Source organism: Lepus europaeus, chromosome 7 (genome assembly GCF_033115175.1).
Source record: "Lepus europaeus isolate LE1 chromosome 7, mLepTim1.pri, whole genome shotgun sequence".
Taxonomy (NCBI): Eukaryota; Metazoa; Chordata; class Mammalia; order Lagomorpha; family Leporidae; genus Lepus; species Lepus europaeus.
In genome coordinates, this window is record NC_084833.1 from 24,198,361 (window position 1) to 24,222,924 (window position 24,564).

Below are 24,564 nucleotides of genomic sequence, written 5' to 3' on the forward strand. Positions count from 1 at the left end.
CATGCTGCATATGTAAAACATATTTTAGAATAACCATTTCCTTTGATTAATAATAATATTACTATTCACAATGTCATGAATTAAATTTTCCTTGCAGGAACAATATGTTTAATTGAGAATAATACAACTCATACAATTGAATAAGAACCACATATAATTTAAATGGGGTTAATGTAAGCAAATTATATATAATAAACAATAAGCAATATTCATTGTATTTCTCACATAAACATAAATTTCCTCCCTTTTAAAGAATTGTGGGAAAACTGTAGTAAAATATGCTAAAAAGAGTCTTTTAAAGGCTGAATTATTCCTTTCTATATTGTCCAATTATCATCTGCCATGTGCTCCACCCAGATGTTGTTTTGTGCTCATTAAGCCCATATTTAAGTCACAGCTCTTATTGTGATATTTTAAACAATTTTCAATTTCTTCTAAGGTTCACATTAAGTTACAACATTTATCAAAATTATTCACAATCTCTTGTCCACTATGTCCTTCTATAAAAGAATACCTGAGATCAGGTAATGCACTTTACAAATACGCTTCCTAAGCTATTCTTTGAATTTCTCTCTACCATCTCGTATTCTCTTTCTGGATTAAGTTTTGTAAACAATTCAGTCCTCATTTTCTGAGAGATACTCTATTTCTCTATTCTCCACCACAATATGAGAGTAAGATATATGGCATCCCTTTTAGAAGGAAAAGTATTTCCCTAACAGGGATGTGAGTTAAAAATGAATAATCAGCCACACTTAAATATGAACACCAATGCACTTTGGTGTGATAAACATTAACTTTTTCAGGATCATAAACAACTTAGGAATTTTACCCTCATTCTTCCTTGTACAATACAATGGAGGCTACAGTATTATTTTACCATTTGCATAATGCTTTCATGTTTATTATTTTATTCAATGGCTTGCTTCTTTAATAGAAGAATATTCTGAGCAGCTATGCCTCTATTTGGTTATAGGAATACTATAGTTGATAATCATTTTCTCATTAAAAGAGGAACATGATTTCACACACACCTACGCATATTAGTAGACAAGAGCTGAGTGGTTAAGAGCACAGAATTTGCTGTCCAATAATCTTGAGATTAAGAAATGATTTTGAAATGATCAATTATGGTGACCTTGGAAAGATATTATTTTCACCCTTGTTTCCAGATAATAAGATGCAGATCAGAATAGCATCAGCATATAGTGTTGTTTGTTCATTTGACACACATTTTTGGTTGATTAATAATGAGACAAGCAGTATAAGTTACTACAGTAAGTAAAAGCAGAAACAGTGTCTTCTCTCATGGAGTTTATAAATCTAGAGGAGGAGGTATATATGGTTCACATGATAACAATACTGCATAAAGTTGAAAACACTGCATGTATAGTGAAGTAACATTCTGGTACCAGGTTGTTGAATACCATTTCATGTCTGGGTCTTCACACTTACCATTGTCTCTACTGGAGTACTGTTCCCTCAAATTCCCACAAAGTCACCTCCCTCTCTCCATTCTCATTTTTTATCAAGTATCACCTTCTCTGACCTCTCTCCCCCACACTTGTCTCTCTTCTCTTACCCTGCTTTCTTTTTCTTATAATACATCTTTGTGCATCATATTGAATGTTTTTATATGCTGTCTGCCTTCTAGACTCAGAAAATAAGCTTGATGAAAATCACACATTGTTGCATTTCCTATCGTATTCCTAGCACTGAATGTGGAGTGCCTGGAACAAGGGGAGCACAGAAGTATCTGCTGCCATAAGTAAACAAATGAATTAATTAAGTAATCAGCAGCATGAAGTTTGGAGGTTAACTTGAAGGCTTCCCCGAAAAAGTGAGGTTCAGCAAAGGCAGAAGAATGAACAGAAGTTAATTATGCCAGATGATATTGGATGAGCAGTCCAGATAGAAGACAAAATCTACCAGGGGTTGGAAAACACAAGTATTTAGGAACCAGGTCCATAGCAAGGCTCATGTAGCTGGAGCAAAAAGAACAAAAAAGACTGTACAGAAAATAAGAGGGAGGAGCCACAGCCCCTAGACCTTGAAGGTCAGGCTTTCACACAGAACCAAGAGACTTAAAAGGTTAAGAAGTGAGAAAGCACAGTGACAAGCCAGGGATGTAATAAGATATTTAAATATTTCACTTTTATTGAGATTGGAGGATGTGGTCAGCAGGACAATGTCCTTGTAAAGATGTCCACGTTTTAATTCTCAGAAGTAGTGAACATGCCAGGTCACACCAAAGGAGGCCAAAGCCAAGCACTTTTTCCTATACTGAAAACTATTCAAACAATTTTTGATCCCTGTGAAGTCTCTCCAACATACTGAATGGGCCTTGATTAACCTATGGATCCTGATCCCTTCTACCTTGCACAAGTTGTAGATTTAAGATGAGCAGTGCAGAACACAAATTGTTTAATAGCCATTTTGTAACCTTCCTTCCTGAGGCTAATAGAAGATTTGCACAACAGGCCCAGAAGTATGTGAAGAAGGGAGCAGGCTAAACTATACTTAAACTTTAAAAAAATCCAAGCTTATGATGATTTTTATATGACCTCATTACAAACCAGCTTTAATACGAAAGAAATGTTGTTCATTCAAATATGCATCAATGTAGCACAAGCCAGTGGGCAGGAGAGTAGCTGGAGCAAATAGAGAGTACAAAAGCACCACAGACTTCAGTTACTCTGATGTTAAAATACTGAATGAATGGATAAACAACTGCACTTTCTCTTTACTCTAAGGATTATGATCATCAGCTGTAAAGATAATTAGGCACATGTGATGGCAAATTATTGCTTTCTCAGTTTCTCTGGAGCCCTTGAACTACCCAATCTATTAGAATTTGCCAGCCACTTATTATTTATTCTCTCTTTGATGACATTAACTGACATCTCTAATTACTATTTAACCAATCCTAGCTCAAAGTGTGATTGAATGAAGAACCATTGGTACTGTTTGACAAAGGAATCTGCCTTAATTACTTAGGAAACCAAGTTTAATTAGGAAGTTATAATGAATTTGAAACAGAAAAAAACAATAATTCAAGACATCTTACCTGCCCATGTTTTGCATCCCTGTGGAAATGAAAAAAACTAATCTAGTTTTCAATGCAAAAAGTCTTCTTTCTTAAGCTTCTGCTAGATGTGATCCATTTCAGAAATATCTCAATGATGCCTCAAAGACAACTTTGAAAACCACTCAGTACAGAGGCAATTCTGATGTGATTTCAAAGCCAGATATACATTTTCATGGAGACAGAATGTTAGCTGATTTGAATTTCATCTGTTCCTGCTGCCTATCTGTCCTGTGAAGTGATAATGCCCCTTTATGGTGGCGTTAGTTTTTTTTTTTTTTTTTTTTTTTAACTTCCTGACTGAAATGTATTGTCAGGAATAAAATATGGTGATTATAGCTGCAAGTAACAGGGCAGGTAGAATCCTTAACTATAAAGATTCTATATTCCTAGATGAGAAAATTTCTTTATTCCAGTTGAGTTCTATCTTCGGTTATCATGAAAGCTACTAAAACCAAAATTTGTAGTGGAGAGCAGAAATTCCTTCTGCAGAGTCCCAGTTTGATAAGAAAGGGAGCTTTTAAGAGGATGATAATGAAATTATTCTATACTGTGGTTATCGTATGCTACTAATCGCACTGAACATACAACTGTGCAATTTAGAATATAGATGTAATTTAGCAATAAAATGTAGTCCACATGGAGCAAAGCTGTGTTGCTCTGTCTTTTAAATGCACTCTCTCATGTGGAAGAGAAAGTACCTTCTTCCTGACTCAATAGTCTTGGGGAAAGAAATTTCTGATAATTGTAATAATATTAAGCTGAGGCCTAGTAGATAAAGCCGCTGCCTGCAGTGCAGGCATCCCATATGGGCTCCTGTTTGAGCCCCCACTGCTCCACTTCCAATCTAGCTCTCTGCTATGGCCTGGGAAAGCAGTCAAAGATGGCTCAAGTCCTTGGGCCCCTGTATCCATGTGGGAGACACAGAAGAAGCTCCTGGCTCCTGGCTTCTGATCAGCGCAGCTCCAGCCATTGAGGTCATCTGGGGAGTGAACTAGCAGATAGAAGACCTTTCATTCTCTCTGCCTCTCCTTCTCTTTCTGTGTAACTCTTTCAAATAAATAAATCTTAAAAAAAAAAAAAATTCCTGGTTTTACTTGTTTTCTCTTTTTAAAGAGTTATTTTATTTAAGAGAATCAGAGAGAGAGAAAAAGAGAGAGAGAGAGATGTGTCTTCCATCCACTACAGCTTTCCCAAGCCATAGCAGAGAGCTGGATTGGAAGAGGGGCAGCCGGGACTTGAACTGGTGTCCATATGGGATGCCAGTGCTGCAGGCGGAGAATTAACATACTGCACCACAGTGCCAGCCCCACTGACACTTATTTTCTGAAACATCATGGAATAGAAATGCATTGGACCCTTCTTATTACCCCAAGTCATAATAGCACTTTTTTTCCCCAGATAACAATACTTCTCCAAAGTCACCTAAACTGACTTATTTTTCTAAAAATTTGTCAAGAATCTCAATATCTAATGTAATTCCTCTTTATCCCAATTACTCCAGAAAAAATGGGTTTGACAAAAGCAGATTCAATTATTTTTAATGTTTTGGGAACTTGATGTCATAGTATGAATGGAATATAGATATACGAAAAGGCTCTGTCTTAATTTTTTATAATTAATTAACCTGAAGGATCCTTGACGAATGTGTCAAAAACATAAATTGGGGAATGATAGCTTGTTTCTTAAATAAGTGGGATTAGAAAAACTAAATATTTATATATGCAATGAAATTGTGTCCTTTTCTCATGGCACTTACTGGAATCTTCAAAAAATTCATGAAAAATGAAAAAATGCATGGATTTCAAAAAGTTTTTGCACTAAAAATAAATATATCCTAAATTTATTTTTCCATGTACTTCACGAGTTATTCTTCTACAAAAATCTGTTAAAAATATTAAGGACTTAAACATTCATCCTGGAAAACATAAATCTGAAACTTTAAACTTAGGATGAAGACACAGGAAAAAGGCATGTTTTCATTGGTATGGAAAATGATCATTTGGTTATAAGCCTGAAGCATAAGAAACAAAAATGAAAGTTAACCAACGGGACTGCATCAAACTAAAAAACTTTGTGCAATTAAAAAAATAGCAGCATGAAGAGATAACTTATTAAATAATTGCAAGACATGTAACTGATAAGGAGTTATTAAATCAAATGTTTAAGGAAAACACATAGCTCAATAGCAAGAAAACAAATGATTGGTTTAAAAGTAGATAAAGTATTTGAATAGATATTTCTCAAAAGAAGTTGTAAAAACAGCCAACAGATACACAAGAAAATGATCATCATCACTAAACATAGTGAGATATCAATCTCACATCTATTAGAATGACTATTAAAAAGAAGAATGGGAGCAACTAGCAATGATTTGTAGAGGATACAGAGAAGAGTACCCTTGTACACTATTCATCAGAATGTAAATTAGTGCAGCCATTAAGGAAATTAATTTAGAGGTTTCTCAACAGATTAAGAAACAGCACAACTGGGGTGAACATTTGATGAAGAGGTTAGGGGGCCACTTGGGACACTTAAATCCCTGACTCCATTCTCAGTTTCCACTTCCAGCTAATGACCTGGGAGGCAAGAGATGATGGTTTAAGAAGTTGAATTACTGCCAACTATGTGAGACTGCACATTGAGTTCCTAGCTGAAGACTCAGCCTGGCCTACCACAGGTTGTTGCAAGCATTTAGGGAGTGAACCAGTGGGTGAAAGATCTGTATCTCTCTCTCTCTGTCTCTTTCAGTCTGTGCCTTTCAAAGACATACAAATAAAATAAATAACTTTTTAAAAAGTAGAACTACTTTTCACAATTCCACTTTGTGTGTTTGTATGTCTGTGTGTATCTATCGGAAATTAAATCTCTATATTGAAAAGGTATTTGCATTAGCATATTCATTGTAGCATTATTAAAATAGGCAAAATATGGAATCAACCCACGTATATCAATCCAAGTACTGGAAAGTTCTAATGTATGATATGAGGACAATGTGAGTTAATAATACTGTAGTATATACTAGAATTTTCAAAGAAAGAGATCATAATTTTACTATATGCATATACAAGATGGTAACCATTTGAAGTGATGAATATGTTCATTTCACAAGATTACACACATCAAAACATCACACTGTACACTCAAGTTGCTGATTGTGGTGGCCTTAAGAAAATTGTCATCCAGTATAAATTCAATGCCCAGGAAGACACTCATTCGTTTCCTGCGAAGACCACTCTACCTTAATTTTGAAAAGAATTTTGGGGGAGAATATTTATTGTCTCCTGATTATCCATGATTCTGTCTTCAGGTGATTTGTCTCTTGGCTCTATTATGGACTATCAATGTTTCTAGGAACTTTTCCTTAAATCGTCAATTTAAACTTTGACCAACAGTGATTGATCTAAACTTCATGTTCAGGATTCTCATTGGATATTTTCAACTTGGTTTTGAAATATTTCAAATAAGCCAGCCCCAAAGGGACAAATACCATATGTTCTTCCTGATCGGTGACAACTAACTGAACACCAAAAAGGAAACCTGTTGAAGTGAAATGAACTCTATGAGAAACAGTGACTTGATCAGCCCTTGTGCTGACTGTCGATGTACAACTTAATACTTTATCCCTTTTAGTGCTTTTTTGTTCTACTTAATACTATTGGTTAAACTCTGTAATTAACACACAATTATTCTTAGGTGTTTAAATTTAACGGGAAAGTGATCTCTGAAGATGTACAATTTGGGACATGCTCAAGCTGACTTGCCCCAAATGGTAGAGTTAGAAATGTGCCAGGGGATTCCAATTCAATCCCCTCAAGGTGGCATGTACCAATGCCATCTCACTAGTCCAAGTGATCAATTTCAGTTCACAATTGATCACACTGATAGGTCTAAGAGTCAAAGGGATCACAAAAACAAGACTAGTGTCTGCTAATACTAAGTGATAGAATCAAAAAGGGAGAGAACGATCCATCATGGGAAGCGGGATACACAGCAGACTCATAGAAGGGCAGATGTCCTAAACAGCACTCTGGCCTCAGAATCAGCCCTTAAGGCATTTGGATCCAGCTGACAAGCCCATGAGAGTATTATAAAAATGGAAAGCCAAGACATTCCGTAAAAAAAAAAAAAAAAAAAAAAAAAAAAAACCTAAGTGAAAGATCTCTGCAAGTGAGATCCCAGTAGAAAGAATGGGCCATCAAAGAAGGAAGTACCTGTCTGTGAAGGGAGGAGAGAACTTTCACTTTGACTATGACCTTGTCTAAATAAGATCGGAGTTGGCAAACTCAAGAGGCTTCCATAGCCTTGGCAACTCATGACAAGAGTCTAGGGAGATTACTGACGCCATAAACAAGATTTTCAATTTGTTAAGTCAGCAACAAGAGTCCCTGTGCACTTACTCCTCATGTAGGATCTCTGTCCTTAATATGTTGTTCAATGTGAATTAATGCTATAACTAGTACTCAAACAGTATTTTACACTTTATGTTTCTGTGTGGGTGCAAACTGTTGAAATCTTTACTTAATATATACTAAATTGATCTTCTGTATATAAAGAGAATTGAGAATGAATCTTGATGTGAATGGAATGGGAGAGGGAGCGGGAGATGGGAGGGTTGCAGGTGGGAGGGAAGTTATGGGGAGGGAAAAGCCATTGTAATCCATAAACTGTACTTTGGAAATTTATATTTATTAAATAAAAGTTAAAAAAATAAAAAAAGAAAATTCAGGGATTGTAGATAGAAGTTACTGTGTTTTTAATATCTCAAGAATATTTTGCCCCCCTAGTTTTTAGTCATAATTAGTCATGTGGTGTATTTGTGTCTTGAAACATGCTTATTCTTTCCTAATCAAAATGGTATTGGAGATTAAGTCAATTTTAAGATTCCAGCTTCTGTTAGATGGCTTCTTCAGGTGAATTTATCAACCCCTGCAACAAGTAGTAAAGTATATTTCTTTCCCTCCTAAGAAAATCTATATTGTTGCTGATTTTTTTTTTGATCAGGATAAGGAGGTGAGGTAAAAAAGATGAAGAAAAACTATAGTTTAATCTCTATGGACAACTTGAAGAGTAAAACACCTATTGCAGGCATAAAGTTAGTCCAATATCGTTCAGCATTCATTGGGATATTATCACTGCCAAATGCAATAATTATTTTTTTTTTATTTCTGGACTTACAAAATGTTTAATAATGATAAAATCCACAACTCTCCTGATACTGAGACAGAATTAATCATTCCTCTAAAATTACTTCCAAGTATTTTTTTTTAAACAAACAAATTTTAGGATGTTTTAATTAACCATGTAGTTTTCATTATATTGGAAGTCCATTCTTCTAAATAATTCAAATTATCCACAATTGCAAAAATTCAGTTGTAAGTTTTAAGTCAGAACTGCAATTCTACTGCTATTTTCAGGATCATCAAGGCATAGAAATGCATGGCCTTTTCTTACTACCCAATGTGATGATAGTGTCTGTTTTCTAGATAACACTATTTCCCAAAATCACCAGGATGACTTATTCCCCTCAAAATGTGTTAAGAGACCCAAATACTACATAATGCTTCTTTCATCTAGTAAACTCAAAGAAGACTAGATTTTACCACTTGCTGAATGAGTTAAATATATTTTGGGAACTTGGGGACATATTGTGAATGCATAATGGATACTTGGAGACATTAGGTCTAGTGCTTTGTAGGTAATTACCTATAAGGTCATATCTCTTTTAAAACATTTTACTGCTAGGCTATCAATAAGGCTAAAGCCTATTGTTAGAATCAAGATTTACAAAGTCTGGTATAAATAATTTGTACTTTATACCTATGCCTGAGATATAGAAATCTTGCCTCATGAATGAGGTAAGATAGTTTATGATTCAGGAAAACTCACAGGCAATCATCTGAGCCCCATTATTTCCTTGTGCAGTGGTGCAATTTAGATCCAAAGCCAATTTTTTAGATAGAAAAAGGGACAGATTCAACCAATATGCTCTGTAGTTTAGAGTACAGTATAAGACTACAACAACCACTCTGTAATAACATAATCTGTATCCATAAATAATTTCAGAGCCAGATAAAGGTATGTTCAAATCTTTATACCAACAATTACTATCTATTGAGACTAAGGCAAGGTAATTATGGCTCTTAGAGCTAATATTTTTAAAACAGGAACCAAAATACTTAGCCCATAGTAGAGAGGGTTAAATGGGATAAAAATACCTTAAGCTAATAGCTGCTCAACAAGTGGATAAAATATTCCATAAACAATGATAGTAGAGCTAGACAAAGTTTGTATAACATCATTTAATAATTATTCAAATAATTCCTAGGATTTACTTAAAAATTTGTCTTATGAATGGAATTAAGTGTGGTTGATAGGAAAAGGAGATGATGTAGTCCAATTGATTCTCCTTCCTATATGGAAACTCTCCTCAAAAGTTTAATGAGCAGCTAATGACTTTGGTACCACACAAATGAAATTTGCAGTAAAACACCAAGGCATAAACATAATAGTACATGTAAAACTGACTTAAAAAAAGAGATTAATTAATTCTCAAAAAGAAAAAGATAATTTGCTTTTCTCTTATGGCTCCATCCCCTTTTTCTGTTCAATGAGAAAGTATGTAAATGTAAAATGTTATTAAATATTCAGTTGTTTATTAAAAATTCCTAATATTCAGATAGTTTTCATGTTTATTTTAAAGTTTTGTATTGTTAACTTCAAAGATATTGAGTAACCTACTAGTAGTCAAAAACAAAAGTCATTATAATGAAATTGATGGGAGATGGCAAAGATCAAGCTGGTGATGGTGACAATGTGGATTGAGACAGTAAATAGGACAGAAACTAGAGTAAATTCTCCACCATGAGTGATTGGTCTCTCTTAGCTTGTCTTCCATAAACGCACAATCTCCCACAGAGCATATAAGAAGAAAAACCCATAATGGTTGAGTTTGCACTTGGAAACATTTTAACTTGTGGAAGACAGAGACCGATCAGAATAGCAAATAGCAGAAAATAAATTGGAGAGATCATCATTCAGAAAGAAAACCAGGGCTTAAAACCTCGAGGTTTTTGGCAGAGATTTGTGTTGCAGAGACCAATGTTTACTTGTTGGGAGAATTTCATCCAACTATTGTACTACCTTGAATAAGCTACAGTTTGTAGCTGAATGATTATTTCTTTTCTGCCAAAAAGCCATGCATTTCTTCTGATAATGTTTGCATAAACTCTTCAGTATTATTGACCCAAGGTGATCTTTACTCATAATTTAATCAAAATTATTATTTTTTTAAATTTTAACAGAAGAAAACTGATTATATAAATGTCCAATGAATTTGAAATTCTCTCATTGTATTTTATCAGTTTGCTTTCCATAGAAAAGAGGTTTTACTTGTTTACCTTGAGTCGAAGATTGACTGCTTGATTTCTACAGGAAGTTCTTTATGAAAAGTCTATGCCAACAACTGACTACATTTAGTGTTGAGTTGTAGTTGACAGAAGTTTCCATTCATAGAGCAATAAAGCTTCTTTGATTCAATATTAGAAAAAAGAAAGGAAAAGCTTTTTATTTTGGTAAACTTTGACCCATTAAGGAAATATATTTTTTTCCCAGCACTGAGTTTCTTAAAACACCTTTTTTTTTTGACAGCAGAGTTAGAGAAAGAAACAGAGATAAAGGTCTTCCTTCTGTTGTTTCACCCCCCCAAATGGCCACTATGGCCTGCGCTGCGCCAATCCGAAGCCAGGAGCCAGGAGCTTCTTCCAGGTATCCCATGCGGGTACAGGGCCCAAGCACTTGGGCCATCCTCCACTGCCTTCCCGGGCCACAGCAGAGAGCTGGACTGGAAAAGGAGCAACCGGGACAGAACCAGCTCCCCAACCGGGACCAGAACCCGGAGTGCTGGTGCCGCAAGCAGAGGATTAGCTTAGTGAGCTGCGGTGCCGGCCTTAAAACACCTTTTAATAACACTTTAATTTTGATTTCCAAGACTGTTCTGTCCATAATGCAACATAGGAAAAGAGATTCTTTAATTTTTTTCTTTCAATTTTTAAATTTTAATGAATGTCTTCTGTATGTAATCAAAGACAAGGGAAATGCTTAAAAAAAAAAACAGAAGTAGAGAGAGTATAATGTGATAAGGAAAGTTAAAATAAGCATGATATTAAGGAGAATTTTTTAATTCAATTTAGTTGTAGACTATGACAAATTTGAATGAAGATAATTAGAGTGATGCCAACATTCAATTGTCCACAGGCAATGCAAATATTCATGATAATTATCAGCTTAGTTGGTGAATTTCACTTTCCCAATGTTACAACAAAATCCAAAATCACATAACAAAAGCTATGAAGGGCTGCTGTTATACACAAAAGGAATGCTTTTGTGTATAACAAAAGATGATAGAATAAACCAGGTTTGTACCACTTTAATTAATTCTCCAGGTGTATTCAAATCATGTTTTTTTCTAAGTCTCATTTTATTTTTTAAATGATAAAACCTAGTTTATATGATTTCCACAGTTTTTTCCATCTTAAAAATTCAACTAAATCCATATCTCAACATTTCTTCCTAATTCAAGAATATATTAAGATACAGTTTTGTGCATAATGTTTGAGTTCTATGGTGATCAAATAACAGAAATAAAATGAGTGAAAAAGATACCCCTTATTCTGAGGAGATTATAGGACCAATGATCAGAAAAACTCCTTAAAATAAAAGGGTTTCATCATCACTCTGTCCTTACCATTTTTTTATCCCCACAGCATAACTGGCAGTTGTTGAAGGACTCTTACTTATTTGAAGGAAACAAATCTATACTTTGGTGTTCAGATCAGTCTTGCAATTTGACATGTGAGTTTTTACTTCACTTCACGGATGAAGGAAGTAGGATTCAAAGAAGTCAGCAGAAATTTCTGCAGTGTGAAACTGAGGTAGCTAGGAAATTAACTAGTTTAATGGAATTCAGAATCCAGTGCCTTTTCTTCTGTGCTGTCCTGTCTCTTTGGAAGGCATCAGTTTTGTGATATGATGGCTAGCAATGTAGATTTATTCACTGACAAAGGATCAGTGAAAGTCTAGTTATAGAGGGACAAGGTAGAAAGGAAGAACTCAAGAAAAGAGGCAAGTTTTGAAGGATCTAGGAGATGATGTCCACTGATGTGCAGAGAAGAGGGGTTATTAACAGGGAAACCATCAGTTGTCCTTAAGCACTGATGAGAAATGAGGTAAGGAATGGAACACAGGTTTTAAGTAGAGGTTTTGGGGAATGAGCAGTCTTGTGTATCATACTGTGTGAGGCAAGACCAAAAACAGAAAATATGTTCAGACAATTCAAAAATATGAAACTGAAGTGATAATACCTAGACCAGAAGAGAATCCAAAAAGTTCTAGACTAAGATGTTTTTTAACAGAAATGTGGGAAAAATCAAAATACATCAACAAATGATTGAGTCCTTATTGCTGCTATAAGCTGAAAGTATAACTTCTATGTCTTCTGTTTTGCTAAGTACTATTATTCTGATATAATGAATCTCAAAATACTAACAGTGGGATTAGATATTGTGACATGAGCTAGCTGATATCGAGACATTGACTAAAACACAAGAAAATTACATTAGAATCAAGTGGATGCATGTTTTAGATTTATTTTTCTATATAAGGAGTATTGCAAGTACACTATTAACACATACAAAAGAAACAAAATTAGAAAATTAAAATCCTCCTCCCCATTCACATAGACCATACATGTTTATACTTGAAAAATAGCTGCTGCCAATGCTGTTTAAATAGAGTTGCTGGTGAGTTCTCTGTAAATACTGATGTATGCATAAAAACACACACATTAATCTAATGAGGATTTCCTCATCTCTGCCTGAAAACTCACTTTAAGCACTGATCTTATCATTATTTTAAGTTTTCTTACTTTCCTAACTGATGATATATTACTGGTGGCCAAAGGTGATCTTCTCCAATAGTATTGATAATATAGTCAACAATGTTACTTATGTGGCTGCAATGAGACAAAGGAGAAAATGGACCTGTTGTGGTAGGTGGTAAATGTTAATTAATAACTCTCTTGAAACCCTACTAGCTTAGTCAGCTTAGACTGCTAAAACAAATAATATAGACTGGGTGGCTTAAACAACAGCCCTGTGTTTTTCAGAGTTCTGTAGTCTGCAAAGTCACAGAACAAACTGATGGCAGATCCTTTATCTGATGAGGGATCATTTCCTAGTTTGGAGATGGCTCTGTTTTCCTTGCATCCTCAGATGTCCAAGAGTAGAAAGTAGAAGCAAACTCTCCTATGTTCTTCTGATAAGGACATTGATCCCATCATGAGGCTGTATCCTCATGACCTAGTTACCTTCCAAGAGGCCCAACTCAAATACCATCATGTTAGAAACTAGGATTTAATATGCAAATTTTCAGGAGAAACACCTACTCAATCCATATCACTGACCAAATGAATGACGTTCTTAAATGTTTCTGAATCATGCCTTAAGGATCAATTTGTAAGACAGCATCCTGTGACTTCTTCACATGGAAAGAAATTTGCTTTCTGAAAGGTCAAATCCTTCTCTTCTACAATGAATAGTCTGATCTCCTATGTTTTTTGTCAAGCAGTGTTTTTTTTTTTTTCAAGCAGCAGAAACTGCAGATATAAATCCTTTAATTTAAACTAAAATGAATCCCCCTTGCATCATGATATCTCATCCATGAAAATGTGATTATGCTCTTTGCTCATAAATAGCACCTATGCATCATATTATAAATCACAGAGATTTTATTTTATGAATTAAACATGAAGCTTAAATTTCATGATTGAGAGGTTCTTGTGGGGGGAAATGGAAAGACTCTAATTTTGTATTGTTCTGAGATATTTATCAACTAGTACCCTGAGAAAAGGTCAAGAGCAAATTTCAGCTCCTGAAAAATGAAGACGAAGTGATCTCTCACCTTCCAGTGCTATACCCTCTGTTCTTTGATCCATGCTTTGTATTATGGTTGTGATTCACTTGCCTCCTTTGGAATTATATTGTTCTGATCAATATCTTTTCATGAACAGGTGTCTCTTAAGCATCTTGAAGGTCAAGATTAGGTCTATCAATTGTACAAACTTTTCTTTTCTCAAGATAACAATGACTATACAACAGAAATCAGACCAGAGCTACTTTAATTTTGCCATTCTTTGCTGCCCTTGATGGCTTTAGCTGCTGATAGGAATCCCTGATCCTTTCTGATAGTTTGAATTTGGTTTCTTAAGAAAAAAATAAAGGAATGCTAGTTGTGTTGAAAGGACCAAATGGAGGTTATCTTTATAAGAGGACAAAAGAAGAAAGACAACCTGGGTTTTGTAATTCATGTGTATGATCTTTCCTGAGATTAGGAAATGAAATAAATTGGCAACTAATTATAGAAAAGAGATGAAAGTCAAGGAAAGAAAGTGGGGGGCGGGGAGTGATTCTGGTGAGGATGGGTGAAAGATGAGGGAGAAGCAGGGTAGACAGAGGAAACACAGAGCTGAAGTGAGATGTGGGGATTCACCAAAAGCAAACCACCCACCTCAAAATTTGTCTCACAACCTCCAAAAATGGATCAAATTAAAATAGATTATTTTACTGTAATTCAAGAAAGTGGGGTGATAAGTTTTCAAAAAAAAGAAATGTTGTTCCCATTCACAATCTAAATATGATTTCACTAGCCAGTCTTCAATGTGTCAGGGAAAGATTTTAAGGGCCACAGGATGTCCACAAAGCTCTGCCACTGACACCGATAATTGTGGCTTAGTGGGTGGTAATGATTCCCAATGTACAAACATAATTTCTTGCTCCAAATGTTCCTTTATAATTTTCTTTCAGAGGATAGGGAGCAATACCAAAGTATGGTAGTTTGCATAGACAAACATAATTTTGGTTGTTGTAATTACTGCAGTCAGCCTTGGTATATATCCTCAGTAGTAGAATTTTCACCATCCAAAAGAAGCTTTACTTCTCTTAGTAATATTCGGGACAGATGGAATCAGATGGCTCACTCTGTGCCTCTTTGGAATATTATAAACCTTACATAAAAGTAGTAAGCTGTGACTCCAGGATCTTTTGGGAACAAAAGTTTGCTTGAGAAAATATTAGTTTTATTATGGTCACTCTTCTAACTGTAACCACTTTTTTTTTTCAGTTCACTTTCATTATTGTATGGTACTAAACAATTGACCTTTATCTTCTGCCCTTAGAAGATTAGAATTAAAAATATTTATGGTTTGCAGTCATGCATTCATTTCTACAGCAAAATGTTGCCAATTGGTATTTTCTCCTCTTTTTCTGAAGATGATTACATGTTCACAATTTACAAGGTATTGTACACATTTCAGCAGGAAATTGTAAGCCTTTATCTTTTGACAGCAAGCAGGAATTACTGCCCTTTTTTAAATAGCCTCCCTATTTTGTCCAAATAAATGATTCATGCTGGAGACTTCATGATGTCTTTTGTTGGTTTCTGTGAATTTCAACACAGGCAGTCAAAAAGTAAAAGAAGCGACACATTTCTGAAAATTTCAGAAAATTATAGGTTTTATATGGGAAGAAGGATACATTCAAATATCCTGAGTCCTGGTTTCTTCTTCCTTCAATGCTTTATTAATGCAAAACTTAGAGAAAGGAAAAGAAAATAAATGAGAGGGTAGGGAACAAATATTTTCTTTCTCTCTGTAGATAACTGCTCAGTGCCCATTTAGTTTCCTTATCCTCACAGGAATAAAAGAAAGCAAAGGATATCTGCAGTCTGGTTGACAAACAGCTACCAACAATCTCACAAAAAGCTTTTCCTTCTTTAAAGATTTCATCATGTTTATGCAGGTGTGGCTTATTCCAGGTATTTCTAGGTATTTTTAAAGCCAAATGTTAGAAAAGAATTATTAATAAATTTATTTGATAATATTAATTTTTGTGCTTTTTAGTTTGCTCAAATTGTATCATCTCTTGGGTATATATAGTCAGTGAATCACTGAAATGGTGTGCTTCTTGTCTGCAGGGAGTTCCTATGGAGCCCCAGCTAGCCTGAAAGCAGGCACTGGTTAAATGTCTGCAATAATTTTACTAAGGTCAGATCTGGAATGGTGCTCCCATCATCTATTTGTCCAGAGCTCCAAGGTTTCTCCGTCTCAGCTTTATTGATGTTTGGGGTGAATAATTTTGTTGTGGAAAACTGTCCTACGCCCCATTGTGTGTTTAACAGCAGCTCTGGCTTCTACACACAATATGTCTACAACAGCACCTTCTTTTGTAAGAATGGAAATGCCTCCAGATATTGAGCAATGTGCCTCCCTGGGAAACAAAATCACCTCCAAACAAGAATCACTACACTAGTACCTGCACACATTTCAACTTCTTTTAAATTCTTCAGAAAATTTCCACAGGGATCCACCATGTCTTCCACAAATAATGGAGAATTCTCAAGGCATAGATATGTATACAGATCCTCTTTTGTCTAATCTGGATATATATATATATATATATATATATATATACATATAAAACACACATACACATACATACACACACACACGTGTCTCCACATTTTTGAATCTCAATTTCTATTTTATAATAATCATAGTAAATAAAGTGACTTTGATGTATACTACCAAATATTTAAGTCATGCTTGTATTTTCATAAATGTAGAAGATATCAGCATACTTTATATAAAGTGGAAGCCAGATGTTTTTGTAGTAATTTGGTGTTGAATCCAGACATAACTTGATTGAAAAATCTCTCTACTATTTGATTACTATGTATCCTCTCAGAGTCTCATTATAAAATTCAATCAATGGTAGTCTTATAACAATAATAATATAGGAACCAGTGATTGCAATGACTAAAAGGATAAATTTGTGTAGAAAGTACAGCATAATGAAATACATGAATTTACCTTATTTTTTTTTTAATTTATTTTTTAACAGGCAGAGTTAGTGAGAGAGAGACAGAGAGAAAGGTCTTCCTTCCGTTGGTTCACCCTCAAAATGGCCACCAAGGCAGGTGCATTGCGCCAATCCGAAGCCAGGAGCCAGGTGCTTCCTCCTGGTCTCCCATGCAGGTGCAAGGCCCAAGCATTTGGGCCATCCTCCACTGCCTTCTCGGACCACAGCAGAGAGCTGGACTGGAAGAGGAGCAACAAAACAGAACCGGCGCCCCAACAGAGACTAGAACCCAGAGTGCTGGCACCACAGGTGGAGGATTAGCCTAGTGAGCCTCGGCGCTGGCCTACCTTAAATTTTAAAAACAATTTAAAAAAAAAGACTTTACAGCATGGTGAGAAGCACCAAATCTGTACATTATTTCAGCCCTTCTAATCCTCTAAACTAGGATGAGTAACTAATGTTTTTAATAATTGGATAAATCAATATACAAAGAAAGTGGAATTTCCCCATTCTTCAAACCCTTTCACCAGGTATATAAGTATTAATCTGTTAATTAACTAGAGGGAGAGAGAGAGAAAGGAGAGAGATCCCATCCACTTCTTCACTTCACAAATGCCTAAAATGACTGGGTTGGGGCCAGAGCCTTGAGCAGGGGAACCCCAATAAAGTCTCCCATGTGAATACAAGAACCCAAGCACTTGAGGAATCACTGGTGCTTTTGAGTCCGCAGTAACAGGAAGCTGGAAGCAGGAGCCAGAGCTGAGTATGAAACCTAGAGACTGCTATACTCCTGGGCAGCTTAATGTGTGTCTTAAGCACTCAGCCAAATGTCTGTCTCTGAGGCTATATTTTGAAGTCTTTGGTTTGTGTTGGAAAAAAGCTTGAAGCTTTAGGATTTTAAAACCTCAAAACACTTGGGATTAACTTCAAGTTCTGATTTTTATTTGGTGTAAAAATCCTAAAAATTGTTAATATATTAGACTCAGTTTTCTTGAAAAAAGAACAAAAGCACATATAGTTGAAAATAGTTATAAATTCTGAAGCATGATGAAAATGCACAGTCTTTTTATTTTATGATCAGTAAGTCACCCAGAAAGAAACAGAATAATTTGCCCCTATCAGATATTCCATGCCTAAGAATGCCAAGTGATTTTTAAAGCTTGTAAACTCATGGAGGTTGTTGACAGGGAACCTGGTGATGTCGGTGTTGAAAATACAGAAGCTGTGAATGAGGTGGACTCTTTCAGGGTCAGAACAAAGCTGCTAAAAGGGTCAGCCCTGCAGAAAAAGGGCAAGATAATGATTCACTCCCCAGTGTGATTGGCAGCAGCCTTCAAATGTGAGCAGCACAATCAGGTCTCTGCTTCCCAGTAGGTAGGCACAGCCAAGCTCCTGAATCTTCATTCTTATTCTAAGGGTTACCTCCCTATAATTGTAAAATGCAGTTCTTCAACACAGCACCTGTCACACTCTCCTTTCTGGACCTACAGAGGAATCATTGCTTTTAGAATAAAAAGATTAATGGATTTGGCAAATTATCAGGAGATGCAGGCAGAGAAGGGGTCCTTTTCCATCATGACTTTGAGACAGTTGCGAAATATGGCACTCAGATTCTCAGGAATCATGACCTCTTGGATATCGTACATTACTGCTTTTTGTTATATGCAGACTTTAATACCTCTGTCGTGGTGGAAGCAATGTCATAAGCATGACCGTTGGCATATATCCAACTTCCTCACAGCTTATAGCAAACATCTGTCATGACCCCCTGCCCAGAAGTCCAAATGTGAAATTATAGGACCTGCAGTAAGAATTACTGGCATGGAAAATTGCTTCCTTGATGGTCAATCCCAATATCAATCTGATGACATAGATTTTCTTTTTTAAAATATTCATCATTATTTTTAATATCAAGTAGATATAAAAGAATATTTATGATATGAGTAAGATAAAGAATAATGACACTATAAACATTCATGATTATGGCACTCATTTCCATCAGTCTTGTTCACAGGTCTGTTCCTGTCTTGTTTCCACAAAGATAACTACCATTCTAGTTTCTTGCTTATCATTCATTTTGCTTCCTTTTTGAGATATTGCTGCATTTAATTGAATCTTTTGCATGTTTTTGCAACTTATAAAGATAGACTTGTCCTATAGGATTTTTCTAGGGCTCATTCTTTTAATTCAACATAATATTCTTGATGCACATGTATAGTGTTACATTTCATCTATTTCCCATGCTGTGAAATATCCCATTCTACTCTCAATGGACATGTGGCATTTTCAGTTCTTGCTACTGCAATTTATATTTATGAAGATTCTTGTTAATGACATCTAGTGAGCCTATACAAGAGTATTCGGTGGTATGCATGCAGCAATATAATTGATGGGTCACACAGTAGGAAGGTTTACATTGGATAATTCTCAGTAATACTCAATGTCTTTCCAAAGCAGTGGTACTATTTTTGACTCCCAATTTCTCTGCCAATTGTTCCTCTCTGTACTTGCCAACATTTAGTTTCATTTGTTTGTTTGCTTTAACATAATTTGCTAGTCTGCTGAGTTCAAATGTCATCTTATGGTTATGAATTTCTTAATTACAGAGTGACCACCATTTTTTTTTCTTTTTAAAAATAAAAAATTGAGAAGCAGAGAAACAGAGAGAGAAAATTTTCCATTTGCTGCTTCATGGCTCAAATGTTCACAACAAATCATCCAGGACTTGACCAAGGCTAAAGATGGGAACAAAATCCAAGTCTCCTATAAGGATGGCGGGGATCCAACTACTTTAGTCCTTATTGCTGCTTGTTAGGCTCTGTATTAGAAGGAAATTGAACTCAGGGACCAGAACTAGGAATACACCCAACATTCCAAATATAAGATGCAGGCATCTTAACTCCTAGTCCAAACACACACTCCCTGAACTTAATTTACTTTACATGTTACTATTTTTTTAATTTATTTATTTGACAGGTAAAGTTATAGACAATGAGAGAGAGAGAGACAGAAAGATGGATTTTCCTTCCATTTGTTCACTCCCCAAATGGCTGCCACGGCCGGTGTTGCGCCGATCCAAAGCCATGAGCCAGGTGCTTCTTCCTGGTCTCCCGTGCGGGTGCAGGGACCCAAGCACTTGGGCCATCCTCCACTGCCCTCCTGGGCCACATCAGAGAGCTGGACTGGAAAAGGAGCAACCAGGACTAGAACCCAGTGCCCATATGGGATTCCAGCGCTGCAGGCAGAGGATTAACCAAGTGAGCCATGGCACTGGCCCCTATGTTACTATTTGATTAACATTATTTTGGAAAGGTCCATTTAATCATTTAATGCTTTTACCCACTTTTCTGTGTGTTTTTTTTTTTTTATGCTCAGTTGTAGTGCTGTTTATTTATTTTGGAAAACAGGATTTTAAGAGTACTACATGGGGCTGGCATTGTGGCCTGGTGGGTAAAGCTTCCCTCTGTGCCACCAGCATCCCATACAGGCATAGATTTGAGCCCTGGCTGCCCCACTTCTGATCCCACTCCCTGCTAATATGTTGAGGAAGGCAGCGGAAGATGGTCCAAGTCCTTGGGAAGCTCCTGGCTTCTGGGTTCAGTATGACCCAGTCCAGAACTCTATGGCCATTTGGGGACTGAACCAGAGGATGAAAATTCTTTCTCTGTCTCTCCCTCTCTGTCTGTTACCCTGTCTTTCAAATAAATAAAATAAATCTTTAAAGAAAAGAGTACTATATGATTGCCAGTGTTGTGGTTCAGTACGGTATGCTCATACCTAAGATGTCAACATCCCATATTGGAACACCAGTTCAGGTCCCTGCCGCTCCTCTTCTGATCTAACTTCTTGCTAATGCACCTACCTGGGAAAATAATATATTATGACCCAAGTCCTTGATCTCCTGACACCCAAGTGGGAGACCCATATAGAGTTCCAGGCTCCTAGCATCACCTTGTCCCAGTCCCGGTCTTTGTGGCCCTGTGGGGAGTTAACTAGTAAATGGAAGATTTTTTTATTCTGTGTCTCTCCCTCTCTGGTTGTCACTCTATCTTTCCAATAAATTATATATACGTATATTTAAAAAAAAAAGAGCAGTGTATGTTTCTTACACCAATTTCTAACTCAAGGCCTTCACTCCATTTTGATATTTGATAAATAGATTATATGAATATTATTATAGTTGAATGTATACACGGTCTCCTTTATAGTTTGTCTTTTGCATGTTTATATGTTTGGTGATAAGAAACAACCGCTTGGCCATGCTCAGTAAGTATTCTTTTATAATGTCTCTAAATATTTTGAAATTTTTTCTTTCACATGTCAGTCTGCAATCCACTTGGAATTGCTTTTTTGTAAAATTAACACAGTGTAAAGTAGTAGCAGAGGGTCATTGTTTTCATGTGCACAACCAACTTACTCATTAACTTTGACTGATTATGTGAACTATACTCAATAAAAAGTACAAGATCAGTCACAAAAAACCAAGTCTCTTGTGTCAATTATGCTTTTCCCTGTCTATTCTGTGGGTTAATTTCTATATTATTCTGCAAGTACCACATGTTCTTAATCACTGTAATTTTATGATTACTCTTTTCTCTCTTCCCTAAATTTGTTCTTTTGGGGGAGCGTTTGGTGATTCTTGATCATTTATTCTTCTATAAAAACTTGAGGCTCATCCTAATAAGACCCATATGATGAAACTAGTATACATATTTCAATTAACTTATTTGCATAAATATTAATCCCAAATTACTTACCTACAGGAGTAATTCATTTCACTCACAATTCTGTGGTTTCCCAAATCAAATTGAATTGCCTTTCTGGTCTGAGCCAGGATATGTTGCTGTTAGCCGATTAGACACAATAATATTGATATTGTTGATTAGAATGTGTTACTGTACAGGAAACCCCACCAAAACTTAGAGCCTTAAAATAATAACAAACATCTATTGTTTCCTATTACTATGGTCAAGGATTTGGGAGTTGCTAAGATGGTTCTGGCCAAGAACTGTCAAAGAGATTGTAATTGACATGTCACCAGGGTACAGTCATTTAAAATGTTACTGAAGCCAAAATATATTTCTAAAGGTGATTCACTCACATGACTGGCACATTGTTGCTGTTGCTGGCTACCTGATTTTTTGTATAACACGGATCTCTACATATAACTATAATATTCTGCTAACAATAAGGCATCTGGCTTACTCCACAGTAAGTAATGTAAGAGAGAGCAAGTTGAAAGCTTCAGTGTCTCTTTTTAAATTTTTAATTAATATAAAGAGAACAGATTTCATGTATTTCACAAACACAGTTCTAAGAAGATAAACATAATTATCTCTTTCCCTCCTCCCTCAATTCTCCCTCCTTCCCTCCATTCTTTTTCCCCCCCTTTGATTTTTGCAATAACATAATTTCAATTTACTTTTTAATAGTGGGCTTTATGCACCAGTAGTCACCATGTTCAATGAGCAAAAAATAGAGAACACTGTTCCATAGGGGTATAATGAAGAACTGAAAAAAATAATTGAATCATAAGATGTCAGTTTCATTCTTATATATTTCATGTATTCTATATTAACTATCACATATCAAAGAAAATATGATATTTGTCATTTGGATGCTGGCTTATTTTTCTAAACTTAATTGTTTCTACTTGAGGACATTTGGTTGCAAAACACAAGATTTCATTCTTATTACTGTGTAGTATTTTCTTTATCTAATCATCAGTTGGTGGAAATTCTAGGTTAATTCCATATCTTAGTTATTGTGAATCAAGCTGCAATAAAAATGGGTATACAAATAGCCATTTCATGAGTCGACTTCACTTCCTTTTGGTAAATTCCAAAGAGATTGACGACTGGGTCATGTGACAGACGAATTTTCAGATTTCTGAGGAATCTCCATACCATCTTCTATAATGGTTGTAACGTTTTACATTGCCACCAACAGTGTTTTGGGGTGCATTTTTCTCCACATCCTCACCAATATTTATTATTTTTTGATTTCTGGATGATAGCAATTCTAACTGGAGTGAGGTGAAAACTCACTGTGGTTTTAATTGCAGTTCCCTGATGGCTGGTGATTCTGAGCACTTTTTCATGTGTCTGTTGGCAATTTTATTTCTTTTTTTTTTAAAGAAACCTTTTATTTAGCAAATATAAATTTCCAAAGTACAGTTTATGGATTACAATGGCTCTCCCCCCATAACTTCCCTCCCACCTGCACCCCTCCCATCTCCCGCTCCCTCTCCCATTCCATTCACATCAGGATTCATTTTCAATTATAATTATATACAGAAGATTGATCTAGTATATGTTCAGTAAAGATTTCATCAGTTTGCACCCACACAGAACACAAAGTGTAAAATACTGTTTCCGTACTAGTTATAGCATTAATTCACATTGAACAACACATTAAGGAAAGAGATCCTACATGAGGAGTAAGTGCACAGTGTTTGTGTGATCCCTTTGACTCTTAAACCTATCAGTGTGATCAATTGTGAACTGAAATTGATCACTTGGACCAGTGAGATGGCATTGGTACATGCAATCTTGATGGGATTGTATTGTAATCCCCTGGCACAGGGGCAAGTCCGATTGAGCATGTCCCAAATTGTACATCTTCTCCCTCTCTTATTCCCACTCTTATATTTAACAGGGATCAATTTTCAGTTAAATTTCAACACCTAAGAATAAATATGTGTTAATTACAGAGTTCAACCAATAGTATTAACTAGAACAAAAAAAAAATACTAAAGGGGATAAAGTATTAAATTGTACATCAACATCAGGACAAGGGCTGATCAAGTCACTGTTTCTCATAGTGGCCCTTTCACTTCAACAGGTTTCCTTTTTTGTGGTTGGTTAGTTGTCACGGATCAGAGAGAACATATGATATTTGTCTCTTTGGGACTGGCTTAATTCACTCAGCATGATGTTTTCCAGATTCCTCCATTTTGTTGCAAATGACTGGATTTCATTTTTTTTTTTTACTGCTGTATAGTATTCTATAGAGTACATGTCCCATAATTTCTTTATCCAGTCTACTGTTGATGGGCATTTGGGTTGATTCCAGGTTTTAGCTATTGTGAATTGAGCTGCAATAAGCATTAAGGTGCAGACCGCTTTTTAGGTTGCCAATTTCATTTCCTTTGGGTAAATTCCAAGGAGTGGGATGGCTGGGTGGTATGGTACAGTTATATTCAGGTTTCTGAGGAATCTCCAGACTGACTACCATAGTGGCTTTACCAGTTTGCATTCCCAATAACAGTGGGTTAGTGTCTCTTTTTCCCCACATCCTCTCCAGCATCTGTTGTTGGTGGATTTCTGCACGTGAGCCATTCTAACCAGGGTGAGGTGAAACATCATTGTGGTTTTGATTTGTATTTCCCTGATTGCTAGTGATCTTGACATTTTTTCATGTGTCTGTTGGCCATTTAGATTTCCTCTTTTGAAAAATGTCTATTGAGGTCCTTGGCCCATCTCTTAAGTGTGTTGTTTGCTTTGATGTTGTAGAGTTTCTTGATCTCTTTGTAGATTCTGGTTATTAACCCTTTATCTGTTGCAT

The 24,564-nt window shown here is 35.8% G+C and overlaps 1 pseudogene; it reads left to right on the forward strand.

The window, feature by feature from the left end:
• The first annotated feature begins 18,168 nt into the window (after positions 1-18,168).
• LOC133763701 (E3 ubiquitin-protein ligase makorin-1-like) overlaps positions 18,169-24,564 on the forward strand; it is a 44,715-nt pseudogene continuing 38,319 nt past the window's right edge.